The sequence below is a fragment of the Danio aesculapii genome, chromosome 7 (genome assembly GCF_903798145.1).
Source record: "Danio aesculapii chromosome 7, fDanAes4.1, whole genome shotgun sequence".
NCBI lineage: Eukaryota > Metazoa > Chordata > Actinopteri > Cypriniformes > Danionidae > Danio > Danio aesculapii.
In genome coordinates this window covers 25,966,897-25,982,898 of record NC_079441.1, presented here as the reverse complement: position 1 = coordinate 25,982,898, position 16,002 = coordinate 25,966,897, and the positions used below count along the sequence as shown (strand labels likewise).

Here is a 16,002-nt window from a genome sequence, read left to right as displayed (position 1 = left end):
TGGGCTGTTAATATTGATGAACAAGAACGTTGCTGCTTGTCTTAGGCTACACTTTCACTGAAAGCTTTGACTCATGGTCTCAATTAATAAGAAAAAAGTAAAAGAAAAAAAGTGTACGTTTTTTTTTGACCTACATGTCGAGGAAAAAAGGCTATTCAGCATGTCAGTGATGAAATAAATACATTTGTAGAACCATAGCTAATATGACAAAGTAGTGTTTTTTTTTTTTACCTCAATTTGAGTTGACACATCATCCTTTTCTGCTCCCTTCTCTCTTCCATCAATTCCTGTGTGTCAAGCACTGTCCTAAAAAACAAAAACAAACAAAAAAAAACTTTAGCATACAAAAGCATAAACTTAACTAATAAAGCTGCATATGATAAGATCTAAGTCTTTAATTATCTCAAAGAAAATTTTTTCTGCTTATTGAAATACAATAAGAGAAATAATAAAGCATATTAAAAAATAAAAAACTACTTTTTAAAAATAATTACCAAAATCAATTTATGGAATACTATTACGTAGACATGAGGCGGTATAATATTTTGATGGTATGAGTAAAACATCACAGTTTTATGATATTGTGATTACTGCTCTAAAATTTGTTCTATTTATTGTCTGGGTAAAAACAACAACTTTTCTCCCCTTTGAACACAATATATTTAATTTTGAGAAACATTTAAAATATTTTGGAACAGTAAACAAGTCAGGCTAAATAATAATTAATTACTCTAAATAACTCAAATAAATCATTGACTTCTGTTGTCTTCATTAGTTTCAAAAACACAGATTTCTTTACAACTTAAAAAGACATCTTTGCATATATTTTCTGTTGGAGATACTGTTGCCCAAAAAACAACAACAAAAAAACAAACATCTTACATATACCATTGAAAACGTATAAGAGGAAATTTTGGCCGTTTTTAAAACCTTGACTTTTCCAAACCACGGTATACTGTACCTTGAAACCGGTTATCGTTCTATGCCTACTATTAAGCCATGACCCTATAGTTGAAGTCAGAAAAAACCAGGCCCCTTGTTTATTTTTTTCCCCAATTTCTGTTTAACGGAGAGTTTTTTTCAACACATTTCTAAACATAATGGTTTTTATAACCCATTTCTAATAGCTGATTTATTTTATCTTTGACATGATGACAGTAAATAATATTTGACTAGATATTTTTCAAGACACTTCTATACAGCTTAAAATTCTTTCTGCTTATTGAAATACAATAAAATACAACAACATAAACAATAAAGCATACTAAAAATAAAAAAACAACCTTTTTAAAATAATTATCAATATTAATTTATGGAATACTATTATGTAGACATGAGCCGGTATAAAATTTTGACAGTGTGATTCAATTATCACAGTTTCACGATATCACAATATTGTGATTACTGCTCTAAAATATGTTCTTTTTAAATGTCTGGGTAAAAAACAACCTTCACCCCCTTTGAACATAATATATTTAATGTTGAGAAACATTCATAATATTTTAGAACAGTAAACATGTCAGGCTAAATAATAATTAATTATTCTAAATTATTCAAACAAATCATTGACTTGTGCTGTCTTCATTAGTTTTAAAACCCCAGATTTCTTTACAATTTAAAAAGGCATCTTTGGATATATTTTCTGTTGGAGATCCTGTTGCCCTAAAAAACAACAACAAAAAAAAAAAAAAACATGTTGCATATATTGTAGGAAAGGTATAAGAGGAAATTTTGGCGGTTTTAAAACCTTGACTTTTCCAAACCGCGGTATACCATGAAACCTGTTATCATCCTATGCCTACTATTAAGCCATGGCCATATACAGTTGAAGTCAGAATTATTAGCCCCCCATGTTCATTCACATTTCTATACAGCTTAAAGTGACATTTAAAGGCTTAACTAGGTTAAGGGCAGGTTGGGTTATTAGGCAAGTTATTGTATAATGATGGTTTGTTCTGTAGACTATCGAAACAATATATAGCTTAAAGGGGCAAATTATTTCAACCTTAAAATGATTTTAAAAAATTAAAAACGGCTTTTATTCTAGCCAAAATAAAACAAATAAGACTTTCCCCAGAAGAAAAAAATATTATCAGACATACTGTGAAAATTTCCTTGCTGTTAAACATAATTTGGGAAATATTTAAAAAAGGAAAAAATAAAAAGGGGGGCTAATAATTCTGACTTTAACTGTACACCAACTTAAATCATTAACCCAAAATATATTGTATTTACTTCACAGCACTCACATAATGTGAACTGAATTAAGGAACGTTTTGTAAAAAATAAAATTGATTAATATGCAAATATTAAGAAAATAAATCTGCCAAAAAGGATGCTTAAATAAAGCTTAAACACTAAAAACATAATATTTCACCCACATAAAAATCAAACCAGTGTCCGAGACAGGCACAAGGACTAAGGTTAAGAGATAAAGAAAATATGCTTATTTTATTAGCATGGATCTCCCAGGAGACCTGGAGAGTCCGTGGACTGTCAGGACCTATTAAACATGTAATTCTTGATGGAGGAAAACTTTGTACATAGACAGCCTGTGCAACGTGTTATTAAAAATATGAGCATGGCCGTGGAAAATAAATAAATAAATAAGAAATACTGATTAAATTTTAAGCAGCCGACGGGCCAATATTTTGCCTGAGGCGTATTTGTCAGTTTCAAAGGGTGTTTTTATTAATTTTGTATTTTGCATTTTGTTAGTGGAAAGAGCCTGCTCCACTGGGAGCGCCACAAGCTATAGACAGCAGAGCCTATAGGAGAGAGAGCAGAGAGACGCAGAGAATGTCAAACAGCAGAAAACACGCTCACTGAGTCAAATCAAACCTGGGTCCTGAGCTAAGACCCCCACAAGACACACACACACGCAGAAATAACAGGGCCAATTTTAGCTTATTACACAAGCACATGGATTCATGATGATGTTTAATTGTAAAACTATGCTAAGCCATCTTATTCATCATAACAGTGATCACAACATTATTTTATGTGAGTGCGCAATCTAAATATTTGCCCTCTGGATAAGCTCTATATTTGTACATAAATTACACACAGAATTACTTTTGTAAAGTAAATGGAATTACCATAAAAGAGAAAGAGAATGACAAGAGAGAGAAAAAATAAAACATTTAAAGTCCCTTGCAGTTGTAAAGATACTGACAAACACACTTCTTTAAGGGCATCCACCAATCGTCAATTGTCAAGGGCTTGGGGAAAAATGAAATCTAGGTCAAATCTATGAATTATAAATCTTATTTGTATTTAAAAAATAACCAAAAAACACCAGTTTGAAGTGTGGATAAACTCTGTGAATAACCAAAAACATAAACATGACAGAATCATTTAGCACTGAAGCATGGACAAATAAATCCTTTGCCAGAATTGTGCAGGCTGGTCAACACTGAAAACCTTATTATTTTTAATAACTTTCATGAATAACTCATTCACAAACCACTCTATAATACAAGATCAGTAATGTATTTGTGACAAAACAAGTTTATATTTTAATTAGTAACAATATTAAGCATTCCGAAAAAAAAAGTTACTATTTTTAAAGAAATTGCTCAATGTATTTATTATCTACAAATGCTAAAGATAAAAAACAAACAGTTGAAGTCAGAATTATTAACCCCCCTGAATTATTAGCCCCCCCCCTGTTTATTTTTTTCTTCAATTTCTGTTTAACGGAGAGAAGATTTTTTCAACACATTTCTAAACGTAATCGTTGTAATGAATCATTTCTTATAACTGAATTATTTTATCTTTGCCATGATGCCAGTAAATAATATTTGAGTAGATACTAGATATACGACACTTCTATACAGCTTAAAGTCACATTTAAATGCTTAACTAGGTTAATTAGGTTAACTAGGCAGGTTAGGGTAATTAGGCAAGTTATTGTATAATGATGGTTTGTTCTGTAGACTATTGAAAAAATATATATAGCTTAAAGGGGCTAATAATTTTGACCTTAAAATGTTTTTTTTTTAAATGTAAAAAACTAAACTGCTTTTATTCTAGCCGAAATAAAACAAATAAGACTTTCTCCAGATGAAAAAAATTATCAGACATACTGTGAAAATTTCCTGTCTCTGTCTCAAAAAAATTCATAGGGGGTTTAATAATTCTGATTTCATCTGTAGATACATTTATCCGAAAAAATATTGCAGCCTCTTATTAGTGTATCTGATAACTGACACACAGAGTCTGTCAGATGCAATCAATGATTCATGCAAATTGCATTGGAAAACAGAAGGCATCAATGGGTTAATGGTGAAAACAAACCCAATTTTCAATATATTGGGGGCTCATGCATTCGGACAGCTTCAAACAGCACTGAGTAAAGAAGACCTGCCCTTGGGCTACAATTTACAGAAAGCTTTACTTGCTGCTGGCTCAGCCTGGATCGGAGCCTTAAGACAAAGCAAAACGATTCCCACCTGTGCCTGAGTGCGTGTGTGTTTCTGCATGTGTTCTTATTAACTGCTGTACCCTCTCCTGATATACAGATGACTTATTGCTCAGAGTCAGCGAGTGGTCATGAGAGTAAATGGATACATGCACACCTTAAGCCTTTTATAGACGGTGTGATTTCAGCAGTCTTATCACACTGTATAATAAACATGGCTATAGACCAATACATCATCAGCATGAACAATTGTGGTTTTTATATGTACTGAAAACATACAGTAGGCAGAGAACGAAAGTATCTGTAGTATATTGGATTTACAATTTTGTAAAGAGGTATTTAAGCTTCAGTGTCACATTGGTTAACACTTTTCATGCTGCATTTGCAAGTCAGTGTACTGTAGGTTGTTGTAGCAAAAACTGTGAGATGGTTTTCAAAGCTCCTGAATAATCCTTTTAGTCTACGATAAATTTTTAGAGGGGAATTATGCAATTAGTTAGAAAAAATTAGCTAATAATAGTTTCACTATTCATTTTTGGAACTGCACATAGGCCTGTCAAATTAATCAATATATTGACTTATCGCACAACACATGGACACAACCTCTATCATTTTTGGAGATGCAATATATATCAGAATCAGAATCAGAAAGAGCTTTATTGCCAGGTATGTTCACACATACCAGGAATTTGTTTTCGTGACAGAGCTTCTACAGTGCAACAGCATTACAGAGACAGGACAAAAAACAGATAAGAAATATATTTAAAAAAATAGAAGTAAGTAGTGAATGCAAATATACAGATTGAAAAGTGTATGTACATGTTTATTACTATATACAACGTTATATGTGCAGCTGTTATGTGCAAATTGGCATGTAAAGTGTGTTGTTAAATAAGTGTATATGTGTATAAAAGTGTATAGCAAGTAGTGATGTTGGTTTCGCAATAATTATCATCAAGTGTTCATGAGATGGATTGCCTGAGGGAAGAAACTGTTTCTGTGTCGGGCTGTTCTGGTGCGCAGTGCTCTGTAGCGTCGACCAGAAGGTAAAAGTTCAAAGAGGCAGTGTGCTGGGTGTGAGGGGTCCAGAGTGATTTTGGCAGCTCTTCTGCTCGCTCTGGATAAGTACAGTTCTTGGGGAGTAGGAAGGGTTGTACCAGTGATTCGCTCAGCAGTCCGAACTATTCAACGTAGTCTTTGGAGGTTGTATTTAGTAGCTGAGCTAAACTGAGCTATTTCGCCCATACATAAAAACAATTCTAGAAACGTTATAGCTGATGCACAACATCTCTATTTCTATTGGAGGTGTCAGTATGGTTTAAAAAAACACTTTAGTATTTACTATAAATTACTTTGGTATATTTTCATGTTGGGGGTCTGACAACTGAAAATAGATCTGGTAGCAGATGTTGCATCCTCTGTTACTTTTTACCTTGCAATTATTTGTTAATATTGATTTGTTTATGATGCACGTTTTCACATTCTGACTCCAATGCCTAATTGCTAAATTGTTAAAATGACTATAAACATTTAAATATTCTTCAGAATAAAATATTATGTGTTCTTTGTAAGAGTGTACTTGCATTTTGATACTATTGTATTGCCACTCTGGAATTATATAATGAGCCATAAAATGGTCTTAAAATGACAATAATATCATTTATCGCAATATGTTTTGGTGCAGTATATTGTACAACAATATATTGTAATAAAGCATTTATTAACATACAAATTAACTATTAGTATATGCCGGAATAATAAGAATTATAAATGTTGATTTGAATATTTTATTAATCATTTACTAACTCTTTCTGAATGATCTTAAAAAAACAACCAACTATGCTTAAATAACTGGTTTGTAAATAATGCAATACTTAATTTAGTAATGAAAATAAATCACTAACAAGATATGAAAGATATTGATAAAAAAATAAAAAACAAGATCCAAGTGCTCTAAACAAACTTGATCGCTGTTTGACGTAGAACAAATGTCACAAAGGTGATTTTTATTTTGGGATGGACTAACCCTCTAAGCACTACAGTAATCTCCAATTGTTTTGTTCACAACTAAGCAGCCCACGTTACCACACACCACACACCACATGCAAATGACGACATGCTAATATGCCACCTTCTTCTAAGCACTCACAATTACCTCTATTTCCGTATTAAAGGGTAAAATACCCTCGCACACTCTCTCTAAATGGATCCTATTAACAAAATGCATCACACCTTCAAATTCAATTTACATTATAAATGCTCGTAGCACATTTGTGTCAGTGCAGCATGTCAGAACGGCTCACTAAGGAGACGCCACTTTGTTGTGCAGTAGAGAAGGAGTTAATTAGCCAATCGGATGCAACGTGTAAAAAAAAAAAAGGGGGTGGGGGGGGGTTGATAAACCAAGTACTTGGATAATCATGCTTTCCTCTTATTTATTTCATTATTTGTTGACAACGTTGAGCTTTTGAAGTCAGAGCTGTCAAAAGAAGCAATCTGACACACGCCTGGCGTATAGGAATGCATAGGGAGAGAGCTTTGTTCATTATGCTTAATTCTGAATAAATCTCATAGAAACCACCAAATTACATTTAAGTGATGTGTTCAAAGCGCTTCAGTTAAAAGCACTTTGAGTGCAGGCATCGCTTCTCGTGTTCTCTTCTCTTTTCTTCGCGCTTTCAAGCAGGCACGTTCCTTCGATCACATTGCTAACGGGGCAGGCTAACTGTGCAGATTAATTTAGACGGGTATAAGGGATGATTTGTACGGACGGGATTGAGCAACGCTTATTAAACACGGGAGAAATTAAAGAAGCCGTCTGAAAGACTGCCTGTTTTATGCCAACACACTAATCAGTAATTAGTGCCGTATGCGTCCTAATACACGGCCCTCCGCAGCACTGAATTCATGCATTTTATGAAAGAGAGGATGGAAGGATCCTGAGGCAGGTCTTTCATCATTACCAATATTTGTGTCTCAACCTCTGAGTCTGATTTGTGGTTATTTAATGATTGTGATGGCATCGTTGCGCATCTTACTCTGCCATGATTGCCTAGAAAGAGAGAAAGAGAGAGAGCAATAAAAAGCCACAAACAAAACTGCACTCTGAATAAGAAATAAATGATGCCATTTACATCTGATATCTGTAAATGCAGAATTACTCTGGCCATGGAACTTTACCGGCTAGTAGTTTTCAAAATGTTGTCTTCCTAAATCTGCCATGCATGTTTGTGATGCAGAAGTGGTTCGTGTGCACTAGACTCTGTAAACCTCGAGATTTGCTATTCCTAGCAATTCCCATTACACTCAATACAGATATTCATGGAGGTAAACGGAAAATTCACTAATGCAATGGTTCTCAACTATAGGAGGCCTCAGCAAAAATCCAAGTAGGCTGCATGACTTCAAAATATTTCAATTAAAAAATATTATTATTGTTATAACATTATCTCTAATCCAAATTAATATTCTGAGAAGTAAACTAAATTGTTTCACTCACTCTCACTTTTATTAGGCATTAATCGGGGTCACTTCAGTGGAATGAACCACCAATTCTGTTATTACTTAAAAAGCCCCTATTCTCAGTTTTTGAAAATGACCTTCGATGCAGTGTGTAACACAGCTCTAAGGGAAGTGAAATATCCAACTTATATTGAAATATCCAGGCTTTAATCTGAAAGTGCACTGTGTTTAAAACTATAGATTCATCTATAAAAGAGTTGACTCATAGTGGTTTCAATAAATAGGCACGGTAACGAATTTTTAGCTGTGTTGATGGACGTCGATACGGAACTCAAGCCCCGCCAATTTGTTGTGGACACAGACCCGGGAAAATGTAATCCCCCGGCCCCACCCACAAATACTGTAGAATGAAAAAAAGGAAGACAACCACTGTAGCAGATCCCGGTTGAATCAAATCAAGTAGACACTGCGCTCTGAAGTGTGAGGGAAAGTTAGTGTAATTTTCCCTACCCAAAGAGGAGGCTGTAAAGAGTCAGTGGTTGAAGTTTATTTTTGCAAAAATACCTCAGCATTATAGCCCCAGCCTTGTGCTGTTTTCCCGTCATTTTTCTGACGAGTGCTTCAGCAATCTACACGCTTACAATGAGGGATTTATTGGCTGTTTGTTAAAGGAAAGATCAGAAAGACTGTTGATATATGGGACTTTGTCAGAGCTTGACAGGAACTTTACAGTGCACAGTTCATGGACCAGTTTCTTCCTCCATTTCACAAGTGTAAGTAACTTAAGTTGTACTGTATCTGGTTACCTCTTAATATTCTCATATTGCGTCTAAAACCATGTTGAAAACACAACGCATGTCACTTTCTTTACGAATTTAAATGCGTTTGTGAGCTCGCAATCCACTGCCTTTTGTCATTGCTATGGCCACCGTCAGCTGTTCCTACACACGTGCTGCAGTCAATTTTCAAAATAGCTCAGCTTTTACCACTGTGTGGATTAATACTGAATGTGTGTCATGGTTAAGAATAGAGAAATATGCTGGTGTTAAACTACATTGCTTTATTGCACTCCTGCATTTGGGCTCACACATTCACTCTGCCTACTACAAAATTGTTGATGAGCTGTGGTGGGCATTTCTCTCTGTCTCACGCTGAACGCAGCTGACCAATCACAACAGACTGGGTCATCGCAGATTAGCATCGCGCTAAGGAGGGGTTTGGGAACAAATTAATTGCTGAATGAATCATATGGAAGCCGTTAGGATAATTAGGTAAAACTAAATGCATTTTATAAGATAATAAAAGTGTTTTTTGACCCTGCATGCATATTAGACCAAAATATGACAAAAAAAAAAAAAAAAAAAAAATTACATATACATATATATATAATAAGTAAATAAATAAAATAATATATTATTATATAATATATAATTTTAATTTTATATATAAATATATAAAACCAAAACATATTAAATGCATAATAGGGGCTCTTTAATAAAAACTATTTTAATATTTTTTATTACTACTTAAAAAGTATGTCATTGTCAATACTAATAAATCAACACTTAACAGTATCAGTTAAAAAGTTTAAAACCGTTAAAAACAAGCATAATCTATATGCACAATGAAAACTTTGAAGTTTTGTCTTTGTCTATAATATTGCTGCAGAACCTATCTCTGATTTTTCAATGCTATTCATAGCCTGCTGGAAATGATTTGTTATGTTTCTTTTTAATATTTAATCGCCATTCTAAGCAGAATAATGCAAATTTCATTATACTCATTTAAAAAAATTTGTTTGTTTGTTTGACTTTATTAATCCCAAAGGGAAATATATATATATATATATATATATATATATATATATATATATATATATATATATATATATATATATATATATATATACATACACACACACACACACACACACATACATACATATATACATATATACATACATATATACATATACATACATATATATATATATATACATACATATATATATACATACATACATATATATATATATATATATATATATATACATACATACATATATATATATATATATATATATATATATATATATATATATATATATATATATATATATATATATATATATATATATATATATATATACATACATACATATATATATATATATATATATATATATATATATATATATATATATATATATATATATATATATATATATAAAAAAACAATAATATTAATAAAATTACATTCATACTGCACACCTTAGTTTCAAACAACGAGTAGACACTAGTCCATATCCAATGCTATTACAATTCAGCATAATTCATCTAGTATGACTTTGATTATACAATCTGATCACTGTTGGTAAAAATGATTTCCTGTATCTTTCTCTCTCTATATATATTTACAGTTTATTTACAGGATTCAATTCAGATTTGGTTGGTGTGTTTGTGCCTTTATCTGATTTGTATAATTCTTTTAGTGAATGAGCTAATAAAGCAACATGGAAAATAAACTGCGATGCAATTCTGATAAACAGAATCCAACTGCTTTTCTATCGGTCCATCTATTTGTTAACAGATTGGTTAAGATGACATCAAGATAATTGTGACAACATGTTGCAGTGTAGCTACAATGTGCAGGATATGAAAAGTGAAAAGAGAGATTTTATCGGTGCACTCATGCTTAGCATCTCAGTTTAATGCATTCTGCTGCAAAACACTGTTGTTCGGTATGATTAATTCAGGAGGATCTTAACAATAACATGAGAGACAATGCTGTGGGTAAAAGAGAGATGAATAAACCATGTGAATGTCTCTTAAACATTGATAACACTCTAACGCCCAGTTACATTGCTAAGATTTCAAGGATTGCATGTCTCAAAGCAGCAGAGAGAACTGTGGAGCACAACAGGTGTACAAAGGAGAGGATGAACTAGGCGTGGGATTTGATACTCATTATATTTAACCCTGAAAATACAGGAGATCTAAATAATATACACAGTGCAACATTTACATTGACTTCCACTGTTTTTGTACTAAAGAAATAGATTTAATAGGTACTGGAAATATTCCTCAGAGATTTGGACTATATTGAATAATAGCTCCCCCGTTCTCCCGTTCCACCTTAAAAGGTGCTTTATTGGATTGAGATCTGGTGACTGTGGAGGCCATTTGAGTACAGTGAATATCATATCATTCGTGCTTTATGACATGGTGCGTTATCCTGCTGGAAGTAGCTATCAGAAGATGGGTACACTGTGATCATAAAGGGATGGACAATACTCAGGTAGGCTGTGGCATTGACACAATGCTCAATTGGTACTAATGGGCCCAAAGCGTGTCGAGAAAATATCCCCCACACCATTACACCACCACCACCAGCCTGAACCGATGCCAAATTCTGACCCCACCATTCGAATGTCAGAGCAGAAATTTAGACTTATCAGACCAATGTTTTTCCAACTTTCCTATTGTCCAATTTTGATGAGCCTGTGTGAATTGTAGCCTCAGTATCCTGTTCTTAGCTGACAGTGCCCGTGTGTTCTGCTGTAGCCCATCTGCCTCGGTTGTAATGAGTAGTTACTTGAGTTACTGTTGTCTTTCTAGCAGCTTGAACCATGGCCATTCTCCTCTGACCTCTAGCATTAACAAGGCATTTGCTCCCACAGAACTGCTGCTCACTGTATATTTTTTCTTTTTCAGACCATTCTCTGTTCTCTGTAAACCCTAGAGATGGTTGTGTGTGAAATCCCAGTAGATCAGCAGTTTCTGAAATACTCAGACCAGCCCATCAGGCACCAACAACCATGCCATGTTAAATCACATCTCTTCCCAATTCCGATGCTCAGTTTGAACTGCAGCAGATAATCTTGACTATGTCAACATGCATTGAGTTGGTGCCATGTTATTGCCTGATTAGAAATTTTAGTTAAACAGTTGGACAGGTGTACCTAATAAAGTGGCCGGTGAATGTAGCTGTCCTTTGGAAAGATGTTCGAATTTACCTGGCAAGACATATACACAAAATACAGTTTGTGAGCGTAATCCTTCAATCTGATGCATTTCTTTGCTGGGTACAATGTTAATTTAGCTGTCTTTAAAAATAAAAATTTTAAATAAAAATACTAGATACTTAAAATATATATTAAATAAGTCCCGATTTTACATCTTAGCCTTACCACTTCCCCTACCGCTAAGACTAAACCAGCTGATTGTACCTGAATGCATATACAGTGCCCAACATAAATCAGCACACCCCATTTTGAAAATGAAATTTTTTTATCAATTTCTCAGTGAATATAGGTAATATATTTTGCTGAATTTGAACAAAACAAATTTATTAAATGCATATATTTGTTAAAATAATGTTTTAGTCACTGAACAAATATTGGGGAAATTGTTTTATACATTATTCGTTTCTCTTGAATTTTGCTCTTTTTAATTTTTTTTGTATTTAGTATTTTTCTATAACATATACATTTGGGTGTACTAATTTTGGAACATTTTCATAAGTTATTTTGTTAGAGAAGCTCCAGATTTGGCTTCAGTACTGACTAATCTAATGTATATGCACCAATATACAGTAATATTGTAAAGCTTCCTATGGAAATATTAATTCAGTATTAATATTAAATGACAGATTTGTGAGGGGTTGAAATGATTGAAATGAGTTAAATGGATTTTGAAAAAAATGTAACGTGAAAACATAGTTTGTTTACACACTGCTACTGTATAACACACTCATGCGTATTACAGTATGATTCATACACGTCACTGCAATCATCTTTACCTTGAATACAATCCTTATCCATCAACACTTTACTAGTGAGATTCCGGTTTGTTTTATCCATACGAGGGATGTTTAGTATATTGCTCAGTGTGTATTTCACACAGTGCGGGGCATGAGAATCTCAGAATCTGAAAGAGCTTGTCTTTTATAGCTAAACAGACAATGGAATGAACATTTCACTGAAAACGTTTCACTGTTCTACAGTATCTGCAATGCACAATGTAATCACATTCTTTTCTTTACATTAGCACTGTTTTAGAAGCATTAGGACTGATTGTTTGAATGCATATTCTTACAGGATCAAGGGCCCAAAAACTGTAGTAGCTTAAAGAGGAACTGCTGAACAAATCTCTGGCAATACCCTTCCTAGAACTGTACTCTTCCAGAGTCAGTAAAAGGGCTCGCAAAATCACTCTGGACTCCCGCACCCAGCACACTTCCTGTTTAAACTGTTACCGTCCGGTCGGCGCTACAGAGCACCAAGCACAAAAACAGCCAGACATGAAAAAAGTTTCTTTCCTCAGGCCATCTACCTCATGAACAGTTAAATATCCCCCTACTGTGCAATAAACGTGCAACACCTTCTCATACGCACTTGTACACAGCACTTTTATCAATACACAATGCAATACTTTCTCCATACGCATTTGAACACAGCACCTTATAACCTGTATATTTATAACAAATCTGTACATACAATTCAGCATCCAGATCTTTTTGACTAACAGCATCTCTGTTTAATGTTTACCGTCTTTTTTCATATTTATTTTGTGTTGTCACTTGTCACTTTATGTAAACTGGAAGCTTCTGTAGTCAAAACAAATTCCTTGTGTGTAAAGCAAACTTGGCAATATAACTAATTCTAATTCTGAATTGTGTTAAGTATAGTTTAGAAATGTCTATCCACCAGTGTTTCAGTTATGAACCATTGTATATGTTCCAATAATACATTATCTGTGTGATGTAGTATTATGCCATAATTATGTGCGTCTCACTAATTTATTTTCGTAATTGAGTTAAATTATTTTAACACAGTGGTGTCTTCACTTTTGGCAGTTCATTCCACTGTAGCAACCCCCTATGAAGAAGGGATTAGGCTGAAGGTGAAGGAGTGAGTAAGAATTTTAACACATGAAGAATTTTGAATAAATTCCACCTGAGTTTATAAGAAAACAATCTAGAACAGGGGTCACCAACCTCGGTCCTGAAAGGCTGGTGTCCCTGCAGGGTTTAGCTCCTACTTGCATCAACACACCTGGCTGGGTGTTTCAGGTATACCTCGTAAGACCTTAATTAGCTCGTTCAGGTGTGTTTGATTAGGGTTGGAGCTAAAATCTGCAGGACACCAGCCTTCCAGAAACAAGTTTGGTGACCTCTGATCTAGAAAAAACACGGGGAGAATATGCAAACTCCACACAAAAATGCCAACTGACCCAGCCGAGGTTTGAACCAGTGACATTCTTGCTGTGAGGTGACAGTGCTACTCACTGCACCACCAAAATATAATATATTTATATTTATTATTAAATATAATTTTTAGGATGACATTTTCCTCTATGAAATAAAACAAACAGGAGTCACGGTTTGTTCAGCTTTTGCTATTTTTCTGGGGACACCCTAGCACACATACATATTATTTGCCTCGCACATGAAAAACACTTGCATGAAATTCTCTTCCATGTCAACACAGCATGTACCCCCACCTGCCCTCAAAGAGGTTTCCTAAAAGCAAATATATAAAAACAGAACACAACAGAGCTCTTTCTCCCTCACAAGCACAAACATACAGTCGCAAGAACTTCACACAGATACACGCATCCCGTACATTTAACTGCATGATCCCTGTGTTGTCATACTGATGGATGGTGACTATCAGCTCTGCTTGGAACTGGTGGACTGCATTATGAAGCAGAAACTTCTCCTGTCAAAAAAAAAAAGCAGATGAATAAGCGAGTGTGTGAGAGAGAAAGATTACATTTTCCAGCCTCATAGAAACACAACAACCAGCTTTCAAGCTGAGAAACAGGATGCTTTATAAATAGATCTAAACGATCCATTATTCACTCATTCTTTGTTCATTGCTAACTGTTTACACTGTGTCATATTACAATAGCTCTTGTTGACTGACACAAAAAATATTAATTGATGCCTGGCAGCAGTGCAAATCAAAACCATAGCAAGCAATTAAGAGCAGACTGTGCAAACGATTATGAATTAATGAAGAGGGGGAATTAATGAAAGATTAATAGTTGAAATGAATTGCGGTTGTGGCTTTAAACACAGTATTTATAGCTGATAGAAAGCATACGTACAGGGAGAGTTCAAGCATGACCAAGTGATTTCCCTCACATTATCAGCTATACATCAGTGAGCCAGAGGACGAGGAAGGGACACAAAGAACAGACAGATGAAGGTGAAGACCTCAGAAATTAATAAGCTCAACACTCTGAATCATGTAAACAAGCAACACAAAGTTGTTATATCAGCTGCTCTATAATCTTCTTCTATTCAAGCTTACTGCATTGTTACTATCTGGACTCTGCACTGAGACTTCTTTCTTTAGTTTACAAATTAAATAACTTGCTGTAAATCTTTCTACTCTAATTTCTACTACATCACGACAAGTCGCAATTTGATGGGAAAGTTTTGTAACATTCAGTACCATTTCAGTCGCTCAATACAAGTTATATCATGTGAACTAATAGTTTGGGGGATTCTACCTAGAGTGCCAATCACTCAGAATTATATTAAAGAGTATGGGCCCTATCATACACCTGGCGCAATGTGGCGCAATTGTTGTTTGCTAGTTTCAGCTTGGCGCAAGAGTCATCTTGACGTTTTGCGCCACGCTGTTTAAATAGCAAATACATTAGCGCTCATATGTGCGCCTATAGGCGTTCTGATATAAAAAAGGAGGCGTGTTGATGCGCATTGCTGGTGCGTTGCTATTTTGAGAAACTTTAATAGTCTGTTCTATAGACCAGAACAAAGCCGGTCTAAAGTCCAGCGCAGAGCACGTTATTTATGCGCCTCGCTTACACATTGCTTAATACAGACAGGATGTACAACAATACGCAAATATCTTTACATATGAAAAAGAATTAAAATATTAAGGATATATATAGGATATAAATATAAAGGATTAAAATATTACAAAACATATTAATTTCATTTCATTATTTCATGCCTTCATCTCGGGGGGGCTTTTTCAGTTTATTTATAACAATTTGCTTTTGTTTAATGTTATTATTATTAGCAGTATTATTTATTATATGCATATTTATATTTGTTTTATTAAAAACAAGCTTAGATTTGCC

At 34.1% G+C, this 16,002-nt stretch overlaps 1 long non-coding RNA gene across 1 annotated transcript in view; it reads right to left on the bottom strand.

The window, feature by feature from the left end:
* Positions 1-255: 255 nt before the first annotated feature.
* LOC130232958 (uncharacterized) overlaps positions 256-16,002 on the bottom strand; it is a 45,398-nt gene continuing 29,651 nt past the window's right edge. The window contains exons 2-3 of the long non-coding RNA XR_008838149.1: positions 14,511-14,606; positions 256-306 (exon numbers count right to left, since the gene is read on the bottom strand). This is a non-coding gene — a long non-coding RNA (uncharacterized LOC130232958). The remainder of the gene's footprint in view (positions 307-14,510; positions 14,607-16,002) is intronic.